This window comes from Trachurus japonicus, chromosome 3 (assembly GCF_045865225.1).
Source record: "Trachurus japonicus isolate A0001 chromosome 3, Traja_1.0".
In the NCBI taxonomy this organism is placed as follows: domain Eukaryota; kingdom Metazoa; phylum Chordata; class Actinopteri; order Carangiformes; family Carangidae; genus Trachurus; species Trachurus japonicus.
This window is the reverse complement of record NC_140909.1, coordinates 22656925-22681315: the sequence shown is the minus strand read 5'-3', so window position 1 is coordinate 22681315 and position 24391 is coordinate 22656925. Positions and strand designations below refer to the sequence as shown.

Below are 24391 nucleotides of genomic sequence, written 5' to 3'. Positions count from 1 at the left end.
TTGTAGGAAGTAAGAGTCATGAAAGAACAAGGTCCTCTGATAATGTTGTATGTCTAGGCTATGTGAACAGGACCTTTTAATACACGACTGTACTACTCTGTGTGGGTGTCTTTAGATGTACATGTTAATGGTTTGAATACTGTCTCTAAAGTAATATTTACTTTGGGGATACTACAGAGCTGCACTCAGAAAATATTCAGATCTCTTCAAGTTTTTAATGTTTCTTATGTTGACGCATTCTTTAAATTCTCCCAGGTATTTTTTCTTAGCTATGTGCTTTGGGTAGTTGTCCTGTTGGAAGGTGAACTTTTGGTCCAGTCTGATCTCCTGAGGACTCTGGACCAGGTTTTTATAAAGGGCATGTCTGTACTTTGCTCTGTTTAGCTTTCCTTCAACCCTGACCTGTGTCCTTTTCTTAAGACATAAAACTTAGAGCTTAAAGCAGAAGTAAGCGGAATGTTTGTTATAAGTCTTAAATAGTTATATCTTCCGACGGCAATCACTTACATAGAGTGTTTGGTCTGAAACACGGGTCTGTCAGTCACTCTGCTCTGCTGTAAGCCGAGGAGAAAACTATCCTTGTATCCTACAACCTTTATCCAATGAGGAGAGAGAACGGCATAAAGGGGCGGTCCTCTCTGTGTGTGCAGCCAAGGGATGCGCGTGAATGTGGTGACGTAGGGACGAGGGCGGGGACTGCTAACTCCATCGGCTGACAAGAAGTTAGCCAAAACGACCGGATCGCTTACTTCTGCTTTAAGCCAAAAACTGCGCATATTTAAAAATAATGTGTAGCCTAATCAAAGAAATCTACTGCAGATGGCCTGTGAAGAAACTCAAAGAATCTAAAAAATTATCAAATGTAATGGGAGAGCCCCAATTAAAATTTAAGTGTGATAGTAGAGACATGCAGCTATTGAGATAGTAACCCATTTGAAAGGTTTTTACAAATGAACTATTTTGTTTTACGGTTGATGACCCATCTGTTCTGCTGTTTGGTCCATGTTGTAAAATGACAATAATCAAAAATGAAGTATATGGGCTGCTGAATACAATTGATGAGGGAAAAAGTATGAAGTTTGTAACACAATTGTGTCAGTCCTACAGGATAAACAACAACTGTTTAGAGGTTGTCTATATCTGCTCAGGCTACTTCATCTGTTTCTATCTTTTCATGGCGATATCATCAGGAGAAATAAGATAGGGAAAATAAGTATCATCCCCTGCTGATTTTTGCCCTTATTTCACTTGATCAAATATACAGTTATAACCTGTATGATGATATTTTTTCTGGATTTTTATGTTGATATTCTGTCTCTCTGTTAAAATAAACTTACCATAAAAACTATGGATCACCCATTTCTTTAGAGGGGAGCAAACAGGGGATCAAATACTTATTTTCCCCACTGTATATAATCCACTTTCCACAAATGAAGATCGATCTTCTCAGATAAAATATTTATAGGTTTCACTGGTTGAAAACCATAGTAAGGCTTCAAATAAAGAAAATCCAGAGTAACACTGTTGTTCTATCTAATGGTCAGAGATAACAAACCATGTTGAAACAGTAGGTTTGTCTGTGGAGTCCTCCCTTCACAGGTTTATTTAGGCCTAGCAGTGTGGACCCCAGCCCATAATCCTCCTGCAGACACACCTACAGAGGAGAGTATAAAACCCTGGACTGCACTGAGTCAAACATCAAGCTTCAAACAGTCTCTCCTCAGAAGCTCCACAGCCAGACTGACCCTGAAGATGACTCCCTCTACCAGCCTGCTGCTGCTGCTCCTGCTCGGCCTCTCTCAGGCTCTTCCTCTCCAGGAGGAAGGAAGTGAGGAAGATGACACCATCGACATCACCACCAGGATCCTCTCTTCCAACAATGGCACCGATGAGATCCTGCTGGAAGGAGACCTGCTACCTCCCAGATCCAGAAACGCCGTGTGCTGGTCCCAGAGCTGCCTGTGGAGGAAGGCCTCCAGTGGCTATGTGACAATCCCCTTCACCATCAGCAGGGAGTTCACCGGCTGGGAGAAGCAGAAGATCGACTCTGCCATGAAGTCCTACCACAGCAGGACCTGCATCCGCTTTCGTCCCCCGTCAGAACGAGTACGACTACATCAGCATCGAGAGCAAAGCTGGATGTTTCTCTGCTCTGGGGCAAAAGAGGGAGGCAGACATGATACTCTCTCTCAACAGGCAGGGCTGCCTGTACCACGGCATCATCGCAGCACGAGATCAACCACGCTCTGGGCTTCCATCACGAGCAGACCAGGAGCGACCTGGCGACCAATACGTCAGGATCAACTGGCAGAACATCAACCAACCAGATGTCCTACAACTTCTACAAGCAGAACACCAACAACCTCAACACTCCTACGACTACTCCTCCATCATGCACTATGGGAGAACAGCCTTCTCCATCAACGGTATGACTTCCATCACCCCCATCCCCCCCCCGACCCCAACGTCCAGAATCGGCCAGAGGCAGGGCATGTCCCACTGGGACATCATGAGGATCAACAGTGCTCTACGTCTGCTAACTGTGATGCTGACGCCAAATGCAACAAATTAAATGATACCTAACTGTTACACCCCTTTAAATCACATTCTAAAAAAAGGTAAAGCAACACGAACCCATCATTGCCTAAAATGTCCTTCAATATAAAGTAAAGCAAAATCACTGATGTCTGTCATCATTTCTTTTTCTATCAATATACATGAAAAAAGTTCACTAAGCAGCAATACAATGGATGGCAAATTGTTGAAAATCTGCAAAATGTGGAAAGTAGAAAAATATTTTGTAATAGTCCTTTTTTTCTTTCTCTTTTGTAACACTGACAAGTTACATAAAAATGAGAAAGGTAGCCTCAAATTAAAAAAATACAAATAAAAATCTCAAAATGAGAGTTCAACCATAATATTACAGATTATGAGAAAATAATACAAAAACTGTCCAAAAGTCCAAGTGAATGTTTGCACCTCGAAATATTACTTAGCCATCACACTCATGAGAACAGAATGGACAGACTGATGTACAGACAACTCAAAATCATGATGCCTCCATCTCTGCCTGATCCAGGTGCAGAGACACAATGATGTGCGTCATCATTTCTTTACATGAAAAAAGTTCACTAAGCAGCAATACGATTGATGGCAAATTGTTGAAAATCTGCAAAATGTTGAAAGTATAAAAATATTTTGTAATAGTCCAATCTCTTTTTTTCTTTCTCTTTTGCTTTTGTAACACTGACAAGTTACATAATAAAAATAAAAATCTCAAAAATGAAAGTTCAACCGATAAAAGATTATGAGAAAATAATAACAAAAACTGTCCATGAGCGCAAGTGAAATGTTTGCACCTCGAAATTTTACTTAACCATCACACTCATTGAGAACAGAATGGACAGACTGATGGTACAGACAACACCCAAATCATTGATGCCTCCATCTCTACCTAAGTCCAGTCTACTCAGAGACACAATGACTTGAACTCTTGAGAAATTATACACATGAAGAAGTAACGCAAAGCACAGAGTTTTTTGTAGGCATTTAGCATTTTTTGAAAATGAATTTCAGTAAACTCTGGATGTGATAGTAATGCATGCTCTAGAGATGTTTTTAAAAAACCACAATTTACTGTCAAAAGGAGACTTGGGACTGTAGAATCAGTTTTTCTTCTGGAGATCTGTAGACAAAGCTTTTGTTTTTACCTTGGTATACCACATTAAACTAAATTATAATTATTACAACTACCTCTCATAAATGTAAACACCAGCCTGCCGTTGTTTGTAGGAAGTAAGAGCCAATGAAAGAACAAGGTCCACCTGATGTGTTGTATGTCTAGCTACGTGAACAGGACCTTTTAATACACGACTGTACTACTCTGGTGTGGGTGTCTTTTTTAGAATGTGTGTTTTACATGTTAATGGAGTTTAATTTGAATAGCTGCCGTAAAGTAATATTTACTTTGGGGATACTACAGAGCTGCACTCAGAAGAAATATTCAGACCTCTTCAAGTTTTTTAATATTTCTTACGTTGACGCATCTCTTTAAATTCTCTCCCAGGTATTTATTTTCTTAGCACATGTGCTTCTTGGGTAGTTTTGTCCTGTGCCCGATCGAATGGTGAACTTTTGGTCCAGTCTGATCTCTGAGGACTCTGGACCAGATTTTTTATAAAGGGCATGTCTGTACATATGCTATCGTTTATAGCTTTCCTTCAATGAACCAGTCTTTTCTGACCAGTGTCCTTGTTTCTACCACTGACAAACACCCCCACAGCATGGTGCTGCCATCACCATGATTCATTGTTGCGGATGGTAATAGGCATACGACACGGTGCCAGCTTTTCTGCATAAAACTTAGAGCTTAAAGCAGAAGTAAGCGGAATGTTTGTTATAAGTCTTAAATAGTTATCTTCCGACGGCAATCACTTACATAGAGTGTTTGGTCTGAAACATGGGTCTGTCAGTCACATCTCTGCTGTAGAAGGAGCCGAGAAAACTATCCTTGTAATCCTACTGTATGTGGATGTACTTCCCCCTTTATTCCAATGAGGAGAGAGAACGGCATAAAGGGGCGGTCCTCTCTGTGTGTGCAGCCAAGGGATACGCGTGAATGTGGTGACGTAGGGACGAGGGCGGGGACTTCTAACTCCATCGGCTGACAAGAAGTTAGCCAAAACGACCGGATCGCTTACTTCTGCTTTAAGCCAAAAACTGCGCATATTTAAAATAATTGTGTAGCCTAATCAAAGAAATCTACTGCAGATTCCAATGTTAAGAAGAAACTCAAAGAATCTAAAAATTATCAAAATGTAATGGGAGAGCCCCAATTAAACATGTAAGTGGTGATAGTAGAGACATGCCAGCTATTGAGATAGTAATACATTTGAAAAGGTTTTTATTTTACAGCAAATGAACTATGGGCAAAGTTTTAAAATCTTTGTTTGTTTTGGGTTGATGACCAATCTGTTTTTGCTGTTTGGTGTCCATGTTGTAACACTGACAATGACAATAATCAAAAATGAAGTATATGGGCTGCTGAATGTACAATTGATGAGGGAAAAAGATTGAAGTTTGTAACACAATGTGTCAGTCCTACAGGATAAACAACAACTGTTTAGAGGGTTGTCCAAGGAATCTGCTCAGTCTACTTCATCTGTTTCTATCTTTTCATGGCGATATCATCAGGAGAAATAAGATTGGGAAAATAAGGGGGGGGGGGTATTGATCGCGCCTGCTGTGATGCGGGCGGGGGGGTGGGGGTCGCGGAGGTAGGGAGGAGCCCTATTATTTCACTTGAATCAAATGTACATACAGTTTATAAACCTGTATGCTGGGATATTTTTTCTGGATTATTTTATGTTGAAAATTCTGTCTCTCAGTGGAAAATAAACTTACCATAAAAAACTATGGATCACGGCCTTTCTTTAGATGGGGGAGCAAACAGGTGGATCAAAAACTTATTTTCCCCACTGATAAATAACGTCCACTTTCCCCACAAAGAAGACGATCTGCTCTCAGATAAAATATTTATAGGTTTCACTGGTTGAAAACCATAGTAAGCTTCCAACATAAAGAAAATCCAGCGTTGACTCAAAAACTGTTGTTCTATCTAATGAGTATGCAGATAACAAAATGTGTTGAAACAGTAGGTTTGTCTTCGGGTGAGTCCTCCCTTCACAGGTTTATTTTTTAAGGCCTAGCAGTGTGGATCTACCCAGCCCTATTAAACCTCCTGCAGACACATGACCAAAACCTGAGGAGAGTATAAAACCCTGAGACTGCACTGAGTTCAAACATCAACGTATTCAACATCTCCTCCTCGATAAGCTCCACAGCCAGACTGGACCCTGAAGATGACTCCCTCTGCCAGCCTGCTGCTGCTGCTCCTGCTCGGGCCTCTCTCAGGCTCTTCCTCTCCAGAGGAAGGAAGTGAAGGAAGATGACACCATGACATCACCACCAGGATCCTCCAAACTTCCAATACAATGGCACCGATGAGATCTGCTGGAAGGCGACTGACCCACTACCCACCCAGATCCAGAAACGACGAGTACACTGCAGTCCCAGATGTGCGCCTGTGGAGGAAGCCTCCAACGGCTATGTACAATGTCCCTCACATCAGCAGGGAGTTCACCGGCTGGAGAAGCAGAAGATCGAAATCTGCCATGAAGTCCTACCACAGCAGGACCTGCATGACCTCCGCTTCGTCCCCCCGTCAGACTACGATTACGACTACATCAGCATCGAGAGCAAAGCTGGATGTTTCTCGGCTCTGGGCAAAGAGGGAGGCAGACAGATAAACTCTCTCTCAACATGGCAGGGCTGCCTGTACCACGGCATCATCCAGCACGAGATCAACCCGCTCTGGCTTCCCATCACGACAGACCAGGAGACAAGACCGCGACCAATACATCAGGATCAACTGGGCATAACATCAACCACAGATGTCCTGCCAAAACTTGCTAACAAGCAGAACACCAACAACCTCAACACATCCCTACGACTACATAGTTGATTCTTCATCATTGCACTATGGGAGAACTAGGCCCTTCACCAATCAGAAGCTGGTATGACTCCATCACCCCCATCACCCGACCCCAACGTCCAGTGATCGGCCAGAGGCAGGGCATGTCCCTACTGGGACATCATGAGGATCACGTGCTCTACGGCTGCTAACTGTGATGCTGACTGCCAAAATGCAACAAATTAATGATACCAACTGTTACATCCCTTTAAATCACATTCTTAAAAATGGTAAAGCGGACACGACACACCCATCATGCCTCAATGGGGGGGTGGGTCTTCAATAAAAGTTCAAGGCAAAATCACTGATTGTCTGTCATCATTTTTTTTCTATCAATATACATGAAAAAAAAAAGTCGCGCTCACTAAGCAGCAAATACAATGGATGGCACAATTGTTGAAAATCTTGCAAAATGTGGAAAGTATGAAAAATATTTTGTAATAGTCCTTTTCTATTTTCTTTCTCTTTTGTAAACAATAAAGGACGAAGTTACATAAAAATGAGAAAGGTAGCCTCAAATTAAAAAAATACAAATAAAAATCTCAAAACGAGAGGTCAACCATAATATTACAGATTATGAGAAAATAATACAAAAACTGTCCAAGAGTCCAAGTGAATGTTTGCACCTCGAAATATTACTTAGCCATCACACTCTGACTCGAACAGAATGGACAGACTGATGTACAGACAACTCAAAATCATGATGCCTCCATCTCTGCCTGATCCAGGTGCAGAGACACAATGATGTGCGTCATCATTTCTTTACATGAAAAAAGTTCACTAAGCAGCAATACGATGGATGGCAAATTGTTGAAAATCTGCAAAATGTTGAAAGTAGAAAAATATTTTGTAATAGTCCAATCTCTTTTTTTCTTTCTCTTTTGCTTTTGTAACACTGACAAGTTACATAAATAATGTTTAAAATAAAGAAATCTCAGAATGGCCTGTGAAAGTTCAACCGTAAAAGATTATGAGAAAATAATACAAAAAACTGTCCAAGAGTCCAAGTGAATGTTTGCACCTCGAAATATTACTTAGCCATCACACTCATGAGAACAGAACCCCTTTTGGTTATTTACAGACTAATTGTACCGGACAACTCAAAATCATGATGCCTCCATCTCTACCTGATCTCAGGTGCAGAGACACAAAAATGACAATGACAGAAACTCTTGAGAAAATATCACAAGAGGGTTAAAAACGCAAAGCACAGAGTTTTTGTAGCATTTAATTTTTGCAAAAATGAAATTTTCAGTAAACTCTGGAAGTGAGAGTTTGTACTACATTCAACTAGCTCTGAGATGTTTTTAAAAAACAAATTACTGTCAAAAGGAGAGCTTGGACAGTAGAATCATTTTCAGGAGATCTGTAGACAAAGCGTTTTTGTTTTATTACCTCGGTATACACATTAAGACTATTATAAGTTATTACAATACCTTCATAAATGTAAACACCACCTGGTTGTTTGTAGGAAGTAAGTCTCTCTGAAAGAACAAGGTCCTCTGATGAATTGTATGTCTATCATATGTGAACAGGGACCTTTTAATACACGACTGTACTACTACTCTGTGTGGGTGTCTTTAGATTGTGTATATTTTTCATGTTAAATGTTTATTTGAATACAGTCTCTAAAGTAATATTTTATTTTGGGGATACTACAGAGCTGCACTCAGAAAATATTCAGACCTCTTCAAGTTTTTAATATTCTTTACGTTGACGCATTCTTAATTCTCCCAGGTATTTTTTCTTAGCTATGTGCTTTGTAGTAGTCCTTTGTGGAAGGTGAACTTTTGGTCCAGTCTGATCTCTGGGATCTGGACCAGGTTTTTTAAAGGGCATGTCTACTTTGAACTTTGTTTAGCATTTTTCCTTCAACCTGACCTGTGTCCTTATTTTTCTGCCACTGACGAAACACCCCCACAGGGCATGTGCAAGCCATCACCATGATTCATTGTTGCGGATGGTAATAGGCATACGACACGGTGCCAGCTTTTCTTAAGACATAAAACTTAGAGCTTAAAGCAGAAGTAAGCGGAATGTTTGTTATAAGTCTTAAATAGTTATCTTCCGACGGCAATCACTTACATAGAGTGTTTGGTCTGAAACACGGGTCTGTCAGTCACTCTGCTCTGCTGTAAGCCGAGGAGAAAACTATCCTTGTATCCTACAACCTTTATCCACAATTGAGGAGAGAGAACGGCCCCATAAAGGGGCGGACTCTCTGTGTGTGCAGCCAAGGGATTCGTGTGAATGTGGTGACGTAGGGACGAGGGCGGGGACTGCTAACTCCATCGGCTGACAAGAAGTTAGCCAAAACGACCGGATCGCTTACTTCTGCTTTAAGCCAAAAACTGCGCATATTTAAAAATAATGTGTAGCCTAATCAAAGAAATCTACTGCAGATGGCCTGTGAAGAAACTCAAAGAATCTAAAAAATTATCAAATGTAATGGGAGAGCCCCAATTAAAATTTAAGTGTGATAGTAGAGACATGCAGCCATTGAATAGTACCCCAGACCCATTTGAAAGGTTTTTTACAAATGAACTATTTTTTGCCTTTAAACAGAGGTTGAATGACCCATCTGTTCTGCTGTTTGGTCCATGTCTGGTACAAATGACAATAATCAAAAATGCAGTATATGGGCTGCTGAATACAATTGATGACGGGAAAAAGTATTAATTTGTAACCACAATTGTGTCAGTCCTACAGGATCAACAACAACTGTTTAGCGGTTGTCTATATCTGCTCTAGGCTACTTCATCTGTTTCTCTATTTTTTCATGGCGATAACATCAGGAGAAATAAGATATAGGGACAAATAAGTATCATCCCCAGCTGATTTTTGCCCTTATTTCACTTGATCAAATATACATGTTACAACCTGTATGATGATATTTTTTCTGGATTTTTATGTTGATATACTGTCTCTCTGTTAAAATAAACTTACCATAAAAAAACTATGGGATCGCCAGAGCATTTCTTTTGGAGGGAGCAAACGGGATCAAATGCTTTATTTGACAATCCCCAACATCAGTATATAATCCACACACAAATCAAAGATCGATCTCTCTTCTAGTCCCTAAAATATTTATATCGGTTTCACTGTGGTTCCCCCCAGTCAGGAACGATTACACATAAGTAATCAAATAAAGAAAATCCAGAGTAAAACTGGATGTTCTAATCTAATGGTCAGAGATGAGCGAGAACCATGTTGAAACAGTAGGTTTGGTCTATGGAGTCCTCCCTTCACAGGTTTATTTAGGCCTAGCAGTGTGGACCGCCCAGCCCCATAATCTCCTGCAGACACATCCTCATCCAAGCAGAGGAGAGTATAAAACCCTGGGACTGCAACCCCTGAGTCAAACATCAAGCTTCAAACAGTCCTCTCCTCAGAAGCACCACAGCCAGAACTTACCCTGAAGATGACTCCCTCTAACAGCCTGCTGCTGCTGCTCCTGCTCGGCCTCTCTCAGGCTCTTCCTCTCTGGGAGGAAGGAAGCCTTCTCCGTCAACTGGAAGATGACACATCGACCCCCATCGACACACCACCCAGGGATCCTCAACATCCAACAATGGCACCGATGAGATCCTGCTGGAAGGAGGACCTGCTACCGCTATTCCCAGATCCAGAAAACGCCGTGTAGCTGGTCCCAGAGCTGCCTGTGGAGGGAAGGCCTCCAACTGGCTATGTGACATCCCCTTAAATCACCATCTTAGCTGGGAGTTCACGGCTGGGAAAGCAGAAGATCGACTCTGCCATGAAGTCCTACCACAGCAGGACCTGCATCCCTTCGTCTCCCGTCAGACACGAGTACGACTACATCAGCATCGAGGCAAAGCAGGATGTTTCTCGGCTCTCCGGGCAAAGAGGGAGGCAGACAGTATATTCTCTCTCAACAGGCAGGGGCTGCCTGTACCGACGGCATCATCCAGCACGAGATCAACCACGCTCTGGGCTTCCATCACGAGCAGGACCAGGAGCGACTTTTTTTTCTTTCTCCTTTTGTAACGACCAATACGTCAGGATCAACTGGCAAACATCAACCAACAGATGTCCTACAAACTTCTACAATCAAGACCACCAACAACCTCAACACTCTGCAAAATCGACTACTCCTCCATCATTCACTATGGGAGAACATCCTTCTCCATCAACGGGTATGCGTTCCATCACCCCCATCCCCGACCCCAACTGTCACAGATAGGCCCGAGGCAGGGCATGTCCCACTGGGACATCATGAGGATCAACATGCTCTACGGCTGCTAACTGTGATGCTGACGCCAAATGCAACAAATTAATGATACCGAACTGTTACAAACAAAAAACCCTTTAAATCACATTCTAAAAAATGGTAAAGCAACACGACACCCATCATGCCTAAAATGTCTTCAATCAAAAGTAAAGCAAAATCACTGATGTCTATCATCATTTCTTTTCTATCAATATACATGAAAAATAGTTCACTAAATTAGCAGCAATACGATTGATGGCAAAATTGTTGAAAATCTCAAAATAGTGGAAAGTAGAAAAATATATTTGTAATAGTCCATCTTTTTTTCTTTCTCTTTTGTGACACTGACAAGTTACATAAAAATGAGAAAGGTAGCCTCAAATTAAAAAAATACAAATAAAAATCTCAAAATGAGAGTTCAACCGTAATATTACAGATTATGAGAAAATAATACAAAAACTGTCCAAGAGTCCAAGTGAATGTTTGCCACCTCGAAATGTTACAAAGCCATCACACTCATGAGAACAGAATGGACAGACTGACGTACAGACAACTCAAAATCATGATGCCTCCATCTCTGCCAGATCCATGGTGCAGAGACACGATGGGCTCTATTTTCGTAAACAAGGCGCAGGCGGGGGGCGGATCTGCCCTGTGCTTACCTTCGCCTCGCCAAACGGGTGTGTCCAGGGTCAGTTTGCAATTTTCGATTAATTGCACGGCGAAGCGGTGGCGCATCCCGCCTCCTTCCCACCTACCGGCGCAAGTGGCATAGAGGCGAGAGAACGTGGAGTGGGTTTAACACAGCCGCAGTCGTTCTTCACCAATCAAATGGAGCTCCTCTCCCCGCCGCGCGCAAGGCGCAAGTTTGATTTCACTGTGAAGCAGAGGATGGCAGCAGTGAGACGGGATGGAACACTGATGTTCTGGTCCGGTCCAAGCTCGCATTGTCCGAATAAAGGTCGCGCGAACAGACTTCACGGAATGACTGTGCAAAAGTAGTCTGGGGAGGAGGAGGTTACTGTTACCCAGGTTTGCTCTGACATGAGAGCTGTATGCCCATTAAAAACAAAACAAAACAAAAAAAACACCACACACACACCCCTTTTCCCATTAATAAAGACACCATATTTAGTAACCCGTTTCAAAAATTTGTGTGCACAGATCACAACATAACAGGAGCCAAATACCAACTGCGTAATACTGGAATGAAATCAGAAACAGCTGTGCCGTAAAGGAGGCATCGCAGAGCGTCTCTCATTTAATTTTCTCAAAAGTTTTTCTTTAGAATTTACCATAGATGGGAGATGTGAAATATCTGCTCACTATGCTGATGCCGAGGGCTGTTTGTGAGTTTGCTGAGAGAGATGAAATGATTCTCCCAGTTTATTTGTTTTCAGTTTTTCGTTATGGGTCGCGTGACGATGTGGCCGCTCGCCGCTAATACGTAAATCATAAGTAAAATAAATAAATATAGCGGATCATCGCAACGGCACGTGTCAACACAGCAGCGAACATTTGCAGTCATCCACCCTCAACTGTCCTGACCTTGGGACATCCACGGCTGCTTTTTGTCCCAGTCCCCTCACTGGATGCTTTCACACTCTGTTAATTCAGTTAGGCTGAGTTTCCATTACGCACGCCGACAGCCTTTGATCTGTCATCAGTGTGATGGGACAATCGATACGTGTATGTGCTGATTCAGATAGTTACAATAGGGGTTATTGTGATTATTAATTGCATCTAAATGTGCCTGGAACTGTGGAAACCTGCCTGTGAGGTCTTGGTGACGTGTGCACACTGCACGCTGGGCAGTCAAATTACCACTGTGCTGGCTGCGCTTCGCCTTGCGCTGAGAGTAGACCAGGTTGGAGCTGGCGAGCTTTCGGCGCAGCCTTTTGGCCCGAAATTGTCACTGCGCCAAGCTGAATCTGTCAACACCTCCCCCTGGTGCGCGGCCACACCCATCTCGGCGCACCGCATTTTACCAGTTTACCAAATCCGCTGCACTGCACTGGAGGAACTTACCACTGCGCCGGCTGCGCCCCCCCTGAGTTGCGCCAGGAAAATAGAGCCCAATGGCTTAAACTCTTGAGAAAATTATCACAAGATGTAAAGACGCAAAGCACAGAGTTTTTGTAGGCATTTAACTTTTGAAAATGAAATTTTCAGTAAACTCTGAATGTGATAGTACTACATTCTAATAGCTCTGAGATGTTTTTAAAAAACTAAAAAGGAGAGCTGGACTGTAGAATCAGTTTCTGGAGATCTGTAGACAAAGCTTTTGTTTTTACCTCGTATACACATTAAACTAATTATAAGTTATTACAATACCTCTCATAAATGTAAACACCAGCCTGGTTGTTTGTAGGAAGTAAGAGTCATGAAAGAACAAGGTCCTCTGATGATGTTGTATGTCTAGGCTACGTGAACAGGACCTTTTAATACACGACTGTACTACTCTGTGTGGGTGTTTTTAGATGTATTACATATGGTTTGAATACTGTCTCTAAAGTAATATTTACTTTGGGGATACTACAGAACTGCACTCAGAAAATATTCAGATCTCTTCAAGTTTTTAATGTTTCTTATGTTGACGCATTCTTTAAATTCTCCCAGGTATTTTTTCTTAGCTATGTGCTTTTGGGTAGTATTTGTCTGTTGGAAGGTGAACTTTTGGTCCAGTCTGATCTCCTGAGGACTCTGGACCAGGTTTTTATAAAGGGCATGTCTGTACTTTGCTCTGTTTAGCTTTCCTTCAACCCTGACCTGTGTCCTTGTTTCTGCCACTGACAAACACCCCCACAGCATGGTGCTGCCATCACCATGATTCATTGTTGCGGATGGTAATAGGCATACGACACGGTGCCAGCTTTTCTTAAGACATAAAACTTAGAGCTTAAAGCAGAAGTAAGCGGAATGTTTGTTATAAGTCTTAAATAGTTATCTTCTGACGGCAATCACTTACATAGAGTGTTTGGTCTGAAACACGGGTCTGTCAGTCACTCTGCTCTGCTGTAAGCCGAGAGAGAAACTAATCCTTGTATCTACAAAAAACCCCCCCCTTTATCCAATGAGGAGAGAGAACGGCATAAAGGGGCGGTCCTCTCTGTGTGTGCAGCCAAGGGATTCGCGTGAATGTGGTGACGTAGGGACGAGGGCGGGGACTGCTAACTCCATCGGCTGACAAGAAGTTAGCCAAAACGACCGGATCGCTTACTTCTGCTTTAAGCCAAAAATTGCGCATATTTAAAAAGTAATGTGTAGCCTAATCAAAGAAATCTACTGCAGATGGCCTGTGAAGAAACTCAAAGAATCTAAAAAATTATCAAATGTAATGGGAGAGCCCCAATTAAAATTTAAGTGTGATAGTAGAGACATGCAGCTATTGAGATAGTAACCCATTTGAAAGGTTTTTACAAATGAACTATTTTGTTTTACGGTTGATGACCCATCTGTTCTGCTGTTTGGTCCATGTTGTAAAATGCCCATAAATACACCTCAAAAATGATAGTATAAAGGCTGCTGAATACAAATTTGATGAGGGAAAAAGTATGAAGATGTGACACAATTGTGTCAGTCCTACAGGATAAACAACAACTGTTTAGAGGTTGTCTATATCTGCTCAGGCTACTTCATCTGTTTCTATCTTTTCATGGCGATATCATCAGGAGAAATAAGATAGGGAAAATAAGTATCATCCCCTGCTGATTTTTGCCCTTATTTCACTTGATCAAATATACAGTTATAACCTGTATGATGATATTTTTTCTGGATTTTTATGTTGATATTCTGTCTCTCTGTTAAAATAAACTTACCATAAAAACTATGGATCGCCCATTTCTTTGGAGGGGAGCAAACGGGATCAAATGCTTATTTTCCCCACTGTATATAATCCACTTTCCACAAATGAAGATCGATCTTCTCAGATAAAATATTTATAGGTTTCACTGGTTGAAAACCATAGTAAGGCTTCAAATAAAGAAAATCCAGAGTAAAACTGTTGTTCTATCTAATGGTCAGAGATAACCTACATCAAACCATCGAGTTGAAACAGTAGGTTTGTCTGTGGAGTCCTCTGCACTGGGCACAGTTTATTTAGGCCTAGCAGTGTGGACCCCAGCCCCATACTCCCTCTCTGCAGACACACCTACAGAGGAGTAGTATAAAAACCGACTGCACAGAGTCAAACATCAAGCTTTCAAACAGTCTCTCCTCAGAAGCTCCACGAGCCAGACTGACCCTGAAGATGAACTCCCTCTGCCAGCCTTGCTGCTGCTGCTCCTGCCTCGGCCTCTCTCAGGCTCGTCCTCTCCAGGAGGAAGGAAGTGAGGAAGATGACACCATCGACATCACCACCAGGATCCTCTCTTCCAACAATGGCACCGATGAGATCCTGCTGGAAGGAGACCTGCTACCTCCCAGATCCAGAAACGCCGTGTGCCTGGTCCCAGAGCGGCCTGTGGAGGAATGCCATTCCAGCGGCTATGTGACAATCCCCTTCGACCCCATCAGCAGGAGTTCACCGGCTGGGAGAAGCAGAAGATCGACTCTGCCATGAAGTCCTACCACAGCATGGACCTGCATCCGCTTCGTCCCCCCCGTCAGAACGAGTACGACTACATCAGCATCGAGAGCAAACTGGATGCTTTATTCTCTGCTCTGGGCAAAGAGGGAGGCAGACAGATCTACTCTCTTCTCAACAGGCAGGGCTGCCTGTACCACGGCATCATCCAGCCACGAGCTCAACCACGCTCTGGCTACCATCAGAGCAGACCAGGAGCGACCGCGACCAATACATCAGGATCAACTGGCAAACATCAACCAACCAGATGTCCTACAACATCTACAAGCAGAACACCAACAACCTCACTAAAGACACTCACTACGACCTACTCCTTCCTCCATCATGCACTATGGGAGAACAGCCTTCTCCATCAACGGGTATGCGTCCATCACCCCCATCCCCGACCCCAACGTCCAGATCGGCCAGAGGCAGGGCATGTCCCACTGGGACATCGTGAGGATCAACATGCTCTATGGCTGCTAACATGCTTCTGATCAGAGTTACCATTCAGCAAAATGCAACAGAATTATGCTTTTTTTTTTTCAATGATCTGTAACTATTCAAAAGGCAAAACAGCTACAGTATGAATGCTGTCAATTCCAATTTCAATTGCTATACAAAATACATACTAAAATGTAATGATACAGAATGTCTGTAATAAAGTCAGTGCAAAAAAAAAAAGGCTGATTCTTGTGCTCTGTCGTAAAAATTGTGTACAGTTGGCACTGTTATGAACTGTAACTGTAAAATCACAGAAACACTTACAGTCTCGCAGAGTTACATCTGAAGAGCCAGTCCTTTTTTAGCTCCACAATAACAGGTGCTCAGACCCTATAGCCCAGTGGGGGTGTGATGTGAGTAGGTGGGTGAAAAAGTGGGGGGATTCATCTGCTGTTTTAATGTAGGCCACAATAGATATCAGCTTTAAAAAATGTGGTAATTTGGACATAAATAATGATAAATGAATACATGATCTCTTGAATCTTTTGTTTGTGCCCTCAAGGTGGATTGTGGGGTTGAAACTGTTTTTTTTTTACCCTTTACCCCAGTTAGCGGCAGCCTTAGCATGTTCATCCCATCTGTTTTCATCTTCCTGTGGTATCTCTCACCTCGGCTGCTTGCCTGCCAACTATCCCTGCCATGAAGTGAGAACATTTCTTACAGGCTCTGCAATGCATGTAGGCCCCTTACTCCAATCACAGCAGACACACGTAAAAGCACTTTCTGTACTAACCCTATGTTGCACAGGAAGAAACATTTGAAAATCAGCAGTTGTTTGTAGGACTGATCAATAAAAACAATTTAAAAAAAATTCACACACTAAAATAAGCTTTTAATTAAACTTAATATGTTCACTTTGTCAAAACACCACTAGTTAAAAAACACATAGTTGAAGGATGTTTATTGAAATATCTCACAAAAATTACAAGGATAAGAAGGATCTAAGGATCTCCGGATCTGATAAGCTATGCCTTAAATGTAAATAGCTATTATGAAGCTTCCGTAATTTATATCTTTAAACTTTTCTTTAGTGACCTCTGGAGGTGACTACATTTAATGACAATAAATATTTGGAATAAAATTTCCAGTTTATTCATGTGGAGAAAAACACTGAAATGTAAAACATTCCGTCACAATTAAGAGACCAGCTTTGAACTTTCAAGTAAAATTACGAATAACTACAGCCATCAACTGATGTCCAAATTGTGCAGAAAGACTCTCCTCTGAATATGTTTGTGATATTCTATCACTATCACTAATGCATCCAATTGTTTTTATCGATGGAGTAATGAATAAGTAGAACTACTGTACTAACTATTTTCTATAGTCATTTCATCTATAACAAAGCTAAATATTTTGAATATTCTGAAAAGTAAGTAATAGTAGAATAAATGCAGTGGGGAGCAGTGTACAATATGGACAATGTTGAATTTACAATTTTCTGGTCCACAAAGGTCTATTGTATTACAATACATTTTAAGTGATGTACTGCATGTAGGCCTAACTTGTGCCACTAGATGGCAGCAAATTACTAGAAAGGTTATTCATACCTCTGTCTTCCTGCTTTGATTTTCTTCATAAGCCATGAAGCTGTTTTCAGTTACAGTGATACCAAAACTCTGTGGCAAGATTACTAACAATGACCTCTCTACACTGATCTCTGATTAAAGTCAGGATTCATCTCAAGATCCTCTTCCCTGTCTTTGAGGCCTTAAAAAAATGTTTTAACTGTTTACGGTATATCTCTGCCCAGACCCTCTGGTCATCCAAGTTAGTTGTACTACCTTGTTCAAGACAAAAACAAAAATGCAAGTACTGAGTGTTTGTTGTCCTGAATTCCAGGCCCCAGAGAGTGTCAAAGCTTAAAACCAACCTTTATTGTTACAGTGCTCAAGTTGTTTTCGTAATCTCTTGGTTCATTGTCATGTTGTTTTTATTAAGACTGTTTAACATTTTGTTCTTTGTAAAGCAGTTTGTTACGTGTTTTGAAAGGTGTTACAGAAAAACTATTTTGTCACTATAATGTAATAATGCTGTACATACTGGCTGAATCTTTTACTGATGTCTGTATTGAGATTGCCATTTAATTTAGTTCATTCAGTTTCATTGCAGTCTTTTTGTCGTCTTTTATTCTTGTTTACAACTATCTGGTCCTGCTTTGGCAGACCATAAAAAATTCATTTTGCCTACTGGTCTCAAGATGATAAGAGGTTACATGTTTAAAATCTCCTGAGACTGAGGGAGGAAATGAGAAACTCATCCCTCTCATCCCTAAACATACAGTATATGGTTCTATATCATATTGAAATATGCATAGACTTCACTGGTGGATAAGACTAGTTTTAGTGAAGAGCTACCAGATGTCACTCTGCAAACTATCTCTGTAGACATGGATGTATACCTACGTTGCCCATAACATAGGTTTTAATAGTTAACTGTGAGTGGTTTGGATATTTTCCTCAAGAAGATAGCTCTAGCAGAGCGAAAGCAGTACCCTCCATTCAGAAATTTTGTTAAGATAACTTCCTTCTTGACTTTTGCACTCCAAACTCCATCTGAACATCCTATCTCCAGCTCCCACAAACCGATTCCTCTGCTTTGACATTTTTTCTTTGAGTTCTCAAAGATGATGGGTCAACATGATGTGGTATCACCTCACTGAGGCATTTTCAAAGCTTTCTTTGATCCTACACCCCTTTCATAGGCAGAAATGATAAACAAAACTGGGGGTGCAGAACGTCACTGGCACTTTTACATGTAGCTTTCACTCCAACTACCTCATCCGGTTACATACATACTGTCTGGAACCAGGAACACAAACACCCTGTGGCTGCTTTATTCTAGAAGCTCATGAGTACAGTGCCACCTTACTTATCTTACTTAAAATTCATAACAAACCATCCACTCTGAAAAGCACTCCATTGTTAACAAAAAATATGGGCTTTGCATTTTGAATAAGGAAATAATCTTCAACTGAATATTGAGACATTTTCATGTCTGTCTGAAAGCATGTTGTGCTTTAATTCAATGGTCTTCTCTGCAACACTTGCATTGAATATTATGCAGCATTCTCATAATGCTTCTAGCAGTGAGCTTTGATGTATTAGTGTTATTACAAATAGCCCAGGCCACCATTTTCACATGTGGTGGTGCCAACTGAATAAAAGGTTTTCTTTCAGGATGTTCAAGCAGCTTCACAGGTAAGAAGCCGTAAGGGGATCATAATCGTGTTATCATTGTTCATCAGGTAGCCTAATCATTATGCTGTAGCCTACAGTACATAGACATATCCAAAAGACTAGAGTGCATATGTGAGCATGTACTGTATCCTATATTTGTGTCACAGATCATGATAAAACGTTATATGTAGCCTAAGTCGTTTGCATTTAGCAAATCACAACAGAAAAGTAGAGTGGTAAACTTGTCTGGTTCCTGTACATGGATTCAGAAAACTTTGTTGCAAAATCCTGGAGGTCACTTCTAAAAGGTAAGGATTGACGAATGATAAGACTGTAACTTAGGCCTACCATGAGGCTGTAGCTATAACTGCAGTGTTTTGTGATTGTGTGTGACTTTAAGCAATAGTTGTTGTGGTTGTGAGAGATAGTGATGTAGACAATATTACCTCAGTAAATAGTCAGCGTGGTCCCAGTGAGAAAAGCTGGTCAGCTTGGCTACATGTTGCTCTACACAGGGCCAAGACAAACGGTGTTTAAAACAACACACATCGACTTCAGTTTCCATTTAAATGTTCTTCCCGCACTTTCAGCAGCGGCGTAATACAGTTCAACCCTGTGCGTTTATGTGGTGCAGCGGTTGAAAAAATGTACATGTAGTGCCAAAGACAGTGTTGTTTTCACAGGAAGATAAACCACTGAAAATACAGTATTCTACAATTGAACCCCACATTTAAATTTATATTGGATTCTTTCAGTGGGCCTTTGAAACGTGTCACAGTTTTTCTTGTGGTCCTGTGTCAAGTGTAGGTCTGCTATACTTCCAGCTGGCTCTAGTCAGAATTTACTACAGGTAATACACTTGACTACCTCACAAAAGCCCATGTCACTGACCCTGAAAATATGGAATTGACAGTGGGCACAGACAAACAGGCACTAGGACAAGGACCTCCATATCAATATCTGTAACTCTGCAGAGATTTCCTCTGCAAGGACTGGCCATTCACATTTAAAGGGCCTCAAAACAATCCTTCCATTGCATGAAGGATAAACTCTGCTCAGCTCATTGTCTGGCCTGACCTACCCAGACAAGGACAAAGAGTTATTCAGTACCTGCAGGGGCTGCCCCACAGAAGCATGAAACAGAGAAGAGTTGGCCATGCAAGCCAACCCTTGAGCTGTGTTGAGATTAAGCTCTCTGGCTGAGAGGGTCCTGTTTTCCACAGTAGCCTACTGTGGACTGTGGAACACTTCTGCAGCTACACTGGTTGATAGAAAGTTATCATCAAGACATGCCACCAACCTGCCTCCTTTCCTGAACAGCATGGATGATGATGATGCTGCAAGGCTGCTTTGTTGAGGTCGGGTATGGTTCAGCAGTGATTGCCCTCTGACTTCCACAGTCAGTGCAGAAAATGCCATACTTTGCTGACAGGCGTGAGAGAGAAAGTCCTGAAGCCTGTATGCAGATAACACTACGGCTGGAAACCCAGCCATGCTGACTTGATGATCACTAGGAATATGATACACACAAACACACTTATGCTTGTGTATAAAATCCACATAGACCTATTCTGATAAATGCCAGATTTCACAGCTGTCCCTGTTCCCCAAATGCCTTAGAAATGGCAGTAACAATCAAGCATCTTCTAAGAGTAAACAAGATCTCTATAATTAGACCCCTCCCTTTATAAGAATCTTTATGAAAGCATTGATTTCAAGTGGTCCGATAGCTGAACATTGAATGTTCAAATATGGAAACATTATATTGATTTCATGATAACTATTAAAACTGCTTGATAGGATATAACTGTAGGATTTAACTGAGTCATCATTCATTCTTCAGGTTTACTTTACAGCAGACCTGCAGTGATGTGATGACATATTTGTTGAGGTTATGCATGTGTTAATGTCATCTCATTATGACAAACCCAGTTACTAGTGATTGTAGCTCAATGCGGAAACCAATGGCTGATTTTACAGTCTAATGTGCCCATAATGACTTTCAGCTATCTCTGCACTTTATCTGCTCCTGTGTTTGTCAGATAAAATTGCATTACCTTAAATAGCACCCAACAAATCCACCACTACCTTAAAGAGACCATTTAAAATAAAAGGCATCCGGCTCCAAAGGGAGATGTTTTCTTTTCTTTCTTTTTGTATGGGGGGGGGGGATACTGCACTTAAGCAAATCATAGAAGATTTTTTGTGAGAATTGTTTCTCTAAATTTAAAGTGACTGAAGATGTTGTTTTCCTCCCAAAAACAGAATAACAGGGTAATGTGAGAACGGCACAGTATAACTTCAGCGATTCTCCCCTACTGAAAACTATACCAACTCAGCAGTGCATCCTCAAGACTTTTACTGCACAAAGAAGAAATGTCCTTTGGCGTGATTCACTGAACTGCCAATGTTAAATGCTTTCAACAGCACCTACTACACCTACAGTAAATGCAGTAAAAAGAAGCCATCACTGTACTTGTAGCATGATCTATGTCCTATTGTAGTTTTAATACAGTAAGAACAACTGGACAGTAAACTAAAAGTGACAGACAAGTTGGATCCTTGTGGCAGAACAACCAATCCAGTCTCATGTGAAGCTTGATATGATCTCTACTAGCTAAATTCATTGATACTTACAGCAGCTCAGCTACTGCTAGTAAATGGATAGCCTATATTTGGCCAAATATTTCAGCAGGCATCATCTGACCTGGCTGACATAATGTGAGAAAAGTGAAGCAGTGGGCAGTGGTGATTTTACCAGAGGCTGAATGATTCAACAAGAGCAGCTGGCTAAAACAGAACAGATTTTACATGAACTCTGTAAAGGCATGCTGTCTTCAGGTGGCTGTATGCTGTACATTTTCCATGCATCTTTGTGCATTTTCAGGTTTATGTGCACATTGAATTGGCAGCTGTAATAAGGCAAACACAAAACACAGAGGTATCTGGGCTTCAACAGCTGTCCTCTAGAAAGCCACAGGTATGTCCATCTGTTTGTGAGCACTACAACTGAAACAAATGTTGAAAGGATGCCTGTGTGATGATGTGCTCATCGGACAGTGTGCTCCCCACTCGTTGGAAGAGATGTAATAGGAGTGGACAGGTCTGTGAAAGATCAGTGAACAGTTAATGACTTGGCGCTCTCCAGCCAAGAAGAGGAGACAATAATGTGGGCCAAGTCCAAAACAATGTAAGGAATAACTTGTTCTTCTGTAACAGTGACAGTATTTTAGACTGAATACAGCTCTAGTATCAGTAATATGGAGATAATCAATAATATGAATCCTGGCAGGTGACTAAACCAGTATAGTCTACTGTGGGTTGAAGGTGACTATGTTTATTTAAAAATAAAAAAAAATGTATTAAGCCAAACGCTTGTCAGTCATGAGGTTAATCAGCACAAACATCATAGTGGTAGTGCTTACTGCTCTGGACACATGGACCCAACTTCAGGACCTCCCCCCCTCGAGAGATGAAGTCTGCTAACCGCTAGCTTCTCCAGTTGTAGCAACTTTATAAAGACCGCACCATAACCAAAGACGGTTTATAAACATATTTGCCATAACAAACGGCGCAGTCTATTTCTCCATGCGCAAACCGTGTTCAAAAAGCCTCTCATAACCACAAATAATGCTCAGAACAGCACCAAACGTCATCAACAGTACAAACAGGGCCCCAGCACATAATAAGAGGCATCAAACATCTGTTAGCTTAGGTTTCTATTGAAAAGAGACGAAAACAACTCACCTACTCCGCTCCAATACGTTATGCAGCAACTTTCCGCGTCCAGCATATTATCCAGGCACTGTACGTCCGACTCCGAGTCCGACTGGCAACAGTTTCAGCGGCCACTGGCGGGCACTGACCACACATGACCACTTCTTCCCCAGTATTTAGACTCCACCGGCATCTCTCCCTCTTTCACTTTTCTCCTCCATTTCCTTCAGCTCGTCTTTGGTAAACTCGGTCTCAAACTGATAGGAGTGCCAAATCGAAATGAAACCAGTCGTCGTTGTTCTCGAACTGCATAAACTCTGCCCTGTTGTCCCTTCTGTGATGTCTGCTTGTTGTAGCCATGGTTACAGGTAGTCAGCTGGCGTGGAGGCGATTATCGACTAAAGTGGAGTCCCGCAGCCCAAGGATGAAAATGTGTGAGTATTAGCCTACTCAATGCAATGCAGTCAAAGTTCCCATATGCATCTTGCCTATGAGTTTATAAAAGTTATTATCGAGTGTTCACAGGGACATGAACGGAGTTGGGCATTTCTAACTTTAGACATTTGCGGGAGAAAATCACGTAAACAAGCGCGAGATTAGACGCGAGATCTGGACGGCGTTTGTTGCCGGAAGAGACTGCCTGTAGGAAGTGAAGCAGACATCACGGAAGGGACAACAAGGCTGAATTTATGGAGTTTAACAACAACAAAGACTGGTTTCATTTCGATGGGTGCTACTATCAGTTTGAGACCGAGTTTACCGGAGACAAGCTAAATTGGAAATGGATGAGAAAAATGAAAGAGATGTGGAGTAACTATGTGCTGGACCTGGGGGATCAAGTGTGGTCAGTGTGGTCACTGGCTTCCAATGACCGCTGAAACTGAATGTTTGTGCCGCCAGTCAGACTCGGACGTGATTTGTCAGTGCCTGGACTATGCTGCACGCGGAAAGTTGCTGCTGCATAACGTATAACTGGAGGAGAGTGGGTGAGTTGTTTTCGTCTTTGATGTTTGATGCCTCATATTATGTGCTGGGACCCTGTTTGTACTGTTGATGACGTTTGGTGCTGTTCTGAGCATTATTTGTGGCTATGAGTGGCTTTTTGAACGCGGTTTGTGCGTGGAGAAATAGACTGCGCTGTTTGTCAGAGAATAGTCTGGCTCTGTTATGGTGCAGTCTTTGTTGAAGTTACTACAACTAGCGTAGCGGTTAGCAGACTTGTATCTATGGGTCTAACTCTCACGGTGGGTTGGACCATGGGTTAAATTTACGCCGGAATATCCCTTTAACATGTTCTCACTCCCAACTCATCACATATGCTTGGTCTTGGCCCCTTGGCATTACTTTTTTTTTTTTTTTTTACACCACCTTGATTTTTTTCTAACATAGCGGAAATGTTTTTTTAAAGTGAATGAAGTATCGCAATTATAAATGCCAGCAGAGTTGCCTGGTTTGCATCCAGGGTCCTGTGGTTAGGTTTGGGCAACAACAGTGCCTTGGTTAGAGAAAAATTCTCATGTGGTTTGATAGAGAGATCACTCAACAGCTTTAGAATTTAGCAGGATTTCTTTTTTTGTCTGATAGAAAAAGGGTTTTACAGGGATGCTTTTCCTACAATAACTGGTCTGGAAGTCTGGTGTGAAAGAGGCCTGTTGTAGTTACAT

At 41.7% G+C, this 24391-nt stretch overlaps 4 pseudogenes; all 4 read left to right on the top strand.

Annotated features, from left to right (window-relative positions):
• Positions 1-1713: 1713 nt before the first annotated feature.
• On the top strand, positions 1714-2572 carry LOC146989976 (high choriolytic enzyme 1-like; annotated as a pseudogene).
• Positions 2573-5861: 3289 nt separating this feature from the next.
• Positions 5862-6718, top strand: LOC146989975 (hatching enzyme 1.2-like; annotated as a pseudogene).
• A 3235-nt stretch (positions 6719-9953) lies between these two features.
• On the top strand, positions 9954-10798 carry LOC146989974 (high choriolytic enzyme 1-like; annotated as a pseudogene).
• Positions 10799-11367: 569 nt separating this feature from the next.
• Positions 11368-15813, top strand: LOC146989973 (high choriolytic enzyme 1-like; annotated as a pseudogene).
• The last annotated feature ends 8578 nt before the right edge of the window (positions 15814-24391 follow it).